Source organism: Chiloscyllium plagiosum, unplaced genomic scaffold (genome assembly GCF_037043375.1).
Source record: "Chiloscyllium plagiosum isolate Xiang-an unplaced genomic scaffold, Cpla_swu_hap1 HiC_scaffold_35, whole genome shotgun sequence".
NCBI lineage: Eukaryota > Metazoa > Chordata > Chondrichthyes > Orectolobiformes > Hemiscylliidae > Chiloscyllium > Chiloscyllium plagiosum.
In genome coordinates, this window is record NW_028270173.1 from 51,432,203 (window position 1) to 51,439,550 (window position 7,348).

Genomic DNA, 7,348 nt, shown 5'->3' on the forward strand with positions numbered 1-7,348 from the left:
CTGAGGACCAGAGGAAGAGATTCTGCTTGAGTGCTGTCGGTTCGACGCAGCAGACGTGTGCTGGTGGGGGAGAAACCAAGGGGATCGTGTTGCGAGTCGTCGGAGCTGCTGGAGGCCATTGCTGGATTGTGATTGGATGTTGGAGGATAGTTTGTTTGTGCTGACCTGCTCTTGGTAGATTTTTTTTTAATTCCAAAAATATACTTTATTCATAAATAATTTGATGGTCTGTACAATTGGTCATGCCATACGTATGTAAACATTTCCATACAGAGATCAAAACTTATCATTTTTTTGATCATATGCCCATATAATTAGCTGAGGCGTCAGCAGAGCCCAAATGACTGCATGGGTCCCCTGTTCTTCGTTAGGCAGGCAGTGGGTCCAGGACTATGTGTTGAGGGACGCGCTGAAGCTTGGGGCAGCTGCCGCCAAGGCGTGGTGGGGAAAGACCACCGTGTAACATCTGCCTGCCTAAAGAAGAGCAGCTGGCCCATGCAGTCATTTGGGCCCTGCTGACCCCTCAGCTAAAAATGTAATCGTACAGACCTGTAAATAGGAATGATTACTCTGTTTCGGTATGCAAACAAATGGAATGTTGACATATGTATGGCATGTCCAGTTGTACAGACCATCAAAGTATTTTATGAATAAAGTATATTTTTGAGATAAAAAAAAGAAAGGCTGTCTGTGATCCTGAACAATGGAAACACCACAGACCCTGCTCAGTAGAAACTGTGGTCAACGAATTGTCTGTCTTTGCATTAATCCTGCTCCCCATTTGTCTCACTGTTATACTGCACCTCACCTCCAGTTAATTTATTTCAGGCTTGAAGATAATCTGCACACCAGACAGGAAACTGTTCAATCCCCACCCTCTTTAACTGGAAACGAAGATCACTCCACCTTCCCCACAGAGCTCCAGGATGCTGATGTGCTTCTGTGTGCACTCACTCAGGAACTGAACACCAGGTCATTGTTGGCACCTTCTCTGTCGCATTGGAAATGATGACCCTTTCAAGAAGACAGATCCAAAGACTCACAAACCTCTGTGTGAGGATAAAACCTCAGCTCATCTCTGTTTTAAATGATTGACCCTGTATCTTTAAACAGTAACGAGTCGGTAGAGATTTGCCCATCAGAGGAAACACTCTCTCCACATCTCCTTGCAAAGACCCCTCAGGAACTTTTATGGTTCAGTTGAGTGCCCTCTTCTAAAATACAGCAGATGCAACTATGGCCTGGTCACCATTTCAACATGAGACAATCCATAAATACCAAAAGAACTGTGGATACTCGAATTCAGAAACAAAAAAAATTACTGGGAAAAGTTCAGCAGGTCTGGCAACATCTGTCTAGAGAAATCAGATTCAAGTTTCAGGGACAGTGACTGTCTTCAGATCTGATGGTAGCTGGGGAAAGCTTGGTTTCAGGCCATTCCATGTCTTAGTCTATTACACCTTCACTGAACTCCTTCCAACACATTTACATCATTCACTCAACAACACAACCAATACTCTACACAAAACTACTGGTGTAGTTCCTTCTAAATGCCTTATAAAACTAACGTGACTGTTACCCAGTTGTGGGGGAATCTCTGCAGTGGGTGGAGACACCAGCGGTTTCACAGAAGCGTCACCTTCTGGTTTAACTTCATTTGTTATGAAAGAAGAAAAGTATCAGACCCTCCTGTGTATTTGGTGATGGGTAATGATGCAGAGTTGTTTAGGGAGCTTAACGTGAAGGTGTTCCTCGGCATCAGTGACCAGAGTACAATAAAATTGACCCTGCAGTTTGAGAAGGAGATTGACTCAGGTGTAATTTTATTATGATTGAGTAAAGACAACTACAAAGACATGAGGGAGGAGCTGGCCACAGTTGATTGGAAGTGGAGACTTGCAGGAATGACAGTGGCGGGAGGTTCTGTGTGGAATATGAAAGGTACAGGAGAAATTCATGCTAAGGAAAGGAGAAACATAATACAGGGAGAACGAGGTAACCATGGCTGACAAGAGAAGTCAGAGTCAGCTTAAATGTAAAAGCAAACACACAATGTGGTGAAGGAAAAACAAAGGATTGGGAAGACCTTCGAAACCTGCAAAGGACAACTAAAAAGTAGTAAGAGGGAGAGAAGATGAAATATGATGTTTGTCCAGCTGGTAATGAGAAAGATGATGGCAAGAGTTTTTTTAGGTCCATGAAGGATAAGGGAGAGGCAAGAGTCGACATTCGACCATTAGAAATGAGGCTGGAGAAATAGCAATTGAGAACAAAGAAATGGTAGAAGAACTGAATAGATACATTGCTTCAGTCTTCATGGTGGAAGACCCCTGCAGCATTCCAGAACTTCAAGAGATCCAGGGAGCAGAGTAACAAGAAGATACTAGGGAAGCTCAAGGGTCTGAAGATGGAGAAACCTTCCAGACCAGATGGACTGTAGCCCAGAGTTTTGAAGAAGACAGCTGAGGATATTGTGGAAGCAGTAGCAGTGATCCTTTAGGACTCACTGGAGTCAGAGAGAGTCCTACAGGACTGGAAAAAGACCCATGTAACACCCTTTAAGAGGGAATAGAGGCATGTGGCCGCAAATTATAGGCTGGTTAGCCTGACTTCCATCATTGGTTCATTTAAGAGTCCATTTTTAAGAATGAGATATCAAAATACAGGGTACAATTGGGTTGAGTCAGCATATCTTCATCAAGGGGCATTCATGTCTGACAAATCTGTTTGAATTCTTTGAGGAGATAATGAGCAAGTTAGACAAAGGAGAGCCAGTGGATGTGATCTAAATGTACTTGTTAGAAATTGGTAAAAACTGCCTCAGACTTTCATCCTTAGTTGGAGTTGAAATCAGTCTCTGATTGTTTCAATGACGGAATGCCTTGTGTTAATAGGTATTTGGATGTGGAGTAAATCTACGATCAGAGGCAGATGAGGATTATTTACTGTGGGCAGTGATGTTTCCATTTGTAGATTGCAACAGTCTGACCTTCCACAGCAAGTGCTACTGTTATCTCAGAGATTCAGCTATGGGGTTTCAAAACATTTTACTTTCATTTGTTCAGTTGCAGTTCTTCCCCACAATCAAACTGTTTCTGAGAATTGCTGAAGTTTTGTTTTTACTCACATCATGTTTCATTTAGGGAAATGGGAGGTGCTACATTTTCGAAAGGCCACTTAATGGTAAGCTCCTGGGGAGTGCTGCTGAGCAAAGTGACCTTGTTGTGCAAGTTCCTTGAAAATAGAGTCCCGAGTAGATAGGATAGTAAAGAAGGTGTTAGGTATGCTTTCCTTTATTGGTCAGAGCATTGAGTATATACGTTGGGCTGTCATGTTGTGGCTGTACAGGATATTGGTTCACCCACTTTTGGAATACTGCATTCAATTCCAGGCTCCCTGCTATGGGAAGGATCTTGTGAATCTTGTAAAGGTTCAGAAAAGATTTATAAGGATGTTGCCAGGGGTTTGATGGTTTGAGCATGAGGGAGAGGTTGAATAAGGTACGGCTGTTTTCCCTAGAGCATCATAAGCTGATGGGTGACCTTACAAATGCTCATAAAAACATGAGGGACAGGGTGAACAGTCAAAATCTTTTCCCTGGGGTGAAGGGAGTCCAAAACTAGAGGGTATAGGTTTAAGGTGAGAAGGGAAAGGCTTAACCTGGACCTAAGGGGCGAGGTGGTCACACTGAGGGTGATGTTCGCATGAAATCAGCTGCCAGAGGAAGTGTTGGATGCTGGTACAATTACAGCATTTAAAAGGCATCTGGATGGGTGTAAGAATAGGAAGAGTTGGGTGGAATATGAATGAAATGCTGCCAGATGGTCGGCATGGACGAGTTGGACGGAAGGGTCTGTTTCCATGGAGTACAGCTCCATGACTCTATGTCTCTGTCTCATAGTAGGGACTATGGTGATGATAATATCATTGAACTAATTCTGCTGAAATCCTGGATAATTCTCTGGGACATAGGTTCAATATACACATTTAATCAAAATTCAATTCAATTAAATAAAAACAGGCATTGAACCTCCGTGTCAGAATGGTGACCATGATTCTGAGCACTGACTGTGGGGAAAATCATCTCTTTATTCACGAGCTTTCTTTAAGGAAGAAAATCTGCCATCCTCACACGGTCTGGCCTACATGGGACTCCCGAGCCACAGAGGTTGTTGACTTTGAAGTGTCCTCTGAGATGGTCACTCAGTTAAGGGCAATTATGGACAACAAATACGTGTCTTGCCTGTGACACTCATATCCAAGAGAACATCAAGATTCTCCGAATACTGTAATGAGTACGGTCCAAGCATGCCCAAAATTTGATATAAGGAATGAAATTGGGCAATGCTGGGGGGGAATCAATTAATCAGTGGAAACAGAAACTGATGAGTTGGGGATGTTTGTGGAGTCTCCTTCTCTCATCTTCCAGAGTAAAGAAAACGTCATCTCAGGCTTCCATTGGAAATCCTGACACAACACCCACACTGGGGAATTCCCCGGGAAGGTTGAATTGCGATGGGCTGATTTACTCTGTAACTTCAAGCTGATCATGTGGCTGATCTCAAAGTGGAGCTGAGGCCTCAGTCTGATCAGCCATGTTCGTATCCAATAACAGGATGGTACCAGTGGCTGAATGGCCTCCTCCTGCTTCTCTCCTAGTCTGGGCCCAGCCTGGAATTCCTGATTGGAAAATCCCAGAGGAAATAGACAGTATCATTGGGTCAGTAAAAGCTTCCCAGAAAGTGGTGCCACTGCCTGGAAGATATGGTGCCTCCACAATCCCAGCCATTAAACACTCGCCCACAGCGACTGATCAGGACAACATTCAAGGGAGAAATAGGAAGATACCCACTGGAACTTCCTGAAAGTGGGAATGCACTGACTGTGTGGTAACTGCCCGTGTGGTAACTGCCCAGGAGACTGAATATCGGAGGGTCATTACCAACCATCTGGAACCTTCGATAAAGGTCTCTAACTCTCCGGGAGATGTGGGGACTCTAGAGGGTTCAGACTGACTTACCTTGACAGTGAGCCAGGAAAGGACAGAGCGAGTTAAACCAGCTCCAACTGCTGACTAGATACAAAACTGACTGTCACCAAACACTCACATAGAATTCCTATCACTAACACTGACCACACCCCTTCACTCTCACCCTCCCCATAACTGAACACTCTCCCAATTACTCACACCATCCCCTTGGAACTCACTGTGTCTAAATGCATGTCCCCAGGTGTCAGCAAATATGGCCTTTCCAGGATTTACCTTGTTCTAAATTTCCAAACTCTCAGAGACAGCTCCTGAGAGAAGGTAAGGCTGCAAAGCAATATGGGTGTCAGTAAATACTGTCTTGGAGATATTCTACACAGCAGGCAGGAAACTGTTCAATCTCCATCCCCTTTAATCAGAATCTATGATCACTCCACACGCTAGCACAGATGTGTGTGCTCACTCAGAAACTCAGCACCAGGTCTTCATCACCTCCTTCTCTGCAGCTTTGAAATCAATGGGATTTTCACTCATCCCCTGGAAAATTTCTTCCATCTCTAAGAATCCTTGACTTATAAATATCCAAGGGTCTGTTTCCAGGAGAGTGCAGACCCTGTAAAATACACCTACAGCTGGTTTGGAACCAATAAATCACTTAGCAGCATCTAAATCAGAACCAATCAAAATGCACATCTGATTCAATGGTCACCCGGGTCTGATAGAATCTGATACTGGCCCCAACTGTATGAGTGATTGTAGATCCAGTCTTTAACAACACTTGCTCTGGAATCCAACCCTTAAGTTTGAATAAGACCCCAGCCAGGCTGAAAATCTATCCCGGGGAACCCTGGTGAATTATGGGTGCATCTTTGGTTCCAGTCTCTTATGAGAAGCAGCTGGTTTACTTCCCAGTGGTTAAAGTAAAAGGATCAGGCCCAAGCCTGATGGACCAAAGCTGATTGAGAAAGAGTCAATTTGATTGGCTGAACATTTTTTAATGAGAAAATGGTGCTTGAGTGAAATCCTAATTAAATACCCAGAAGGCTTTCAGGAAGGTCTGGGGACTGTCAAAGGAGCCAAGGCCACCTTGCATGTTGACTAAAAAGCAATCCCATGATTCTGCAAGGTCGATCCAGTGCCATTTGCTCCACATGCAAAAGTAGGAGCAGGAATCAGGCAGCGAGAAAGTGAAGGGTTCATCAAACCAGTGCAGTTTGCTGAAGGGGCAGCACTAATCGTACCGATTGTGAAGCCTAACTGGTTGGTTCACCTTTTTGGGGATTTCAAACAAATGGGAAACCACTTTTCGCAGCTGGATACGTAACAAATCCCATGCACCGAAGACTGATATGCAAAACCAATGTGGGATGTCCTTCACAAAGACAGACATGAGCCATGTGTACCTGCAGTTGTGTTTAGACAAGAATTCCAATAAATATGCTCCAATTAATCCCCATAAGGGTTTGCACCAATATATAATACTGTCTTTCGGGGTACCATCAGCCTGTGCCATTTTCCAGTGGACAATGGCGAATATTTTACAAGGTGTGCTCCACCTCACACCTATCTGCATTACACGATAATAACCTGGGAAGAACTATAAAGAGCATTGAGACAACTTGGACATGGTGCTTTAATGTTTCTCCAATGGGACTGTATACCTTACGAGGGAAACATATGTGTTCTAGGCACCCCAAGCGACATACCTGAGCTACAGAGCCAACAAGACCAGGTTACACCCAGTTGGAAGATAAAGTGAGGATGATCAAAAGCTCCCCAGCTTCCATGTCTGTACAGGAGCTTGGGTCTTCCCTTGGCTTGGTGAATTATTACGGAAGCTCAGATGTAACCTGGCCTCTCTCCTGGCCCCCTTACATCTGCTATTGAAAAAGGGTCAGCCTTGGAAACATTTGCACAGCCAACATGAGCCTTTGGGGAAATGAAGAAACAGTTATTGTTATCTAAGGTGTTGGCACACCATGATCCAAATTGAGATGTGGTGCTGGCATGTGAGATCTCTTTGTATGGTATTGGAGGGGCATTAGCTCAACAGAGTGGAAGGCCCACGAATGTTTGCTTCTCAGACTTTGGTTGATGCTGAATAATGATACACCCAGATTGAGAAGGAAGGTTTGGTGGTCATCTTGGTGGAAGAATGTTCCAAAAATATCTTTATGGATGTAAACTTGTAACAGATCACAAGCCTCAGCTCGGGCTATTTAAGAGGGCAGTGTCATGTCGCCTGTAGATTTTGATTGAATTCAGGAGTGAGTTCTGACTCTCAGTGTATACAATTAGAGGTTGGAATACTCTGGTAAATGCGGATGCCTGGATTTGCCTCCCACTGCAGATACACCACCG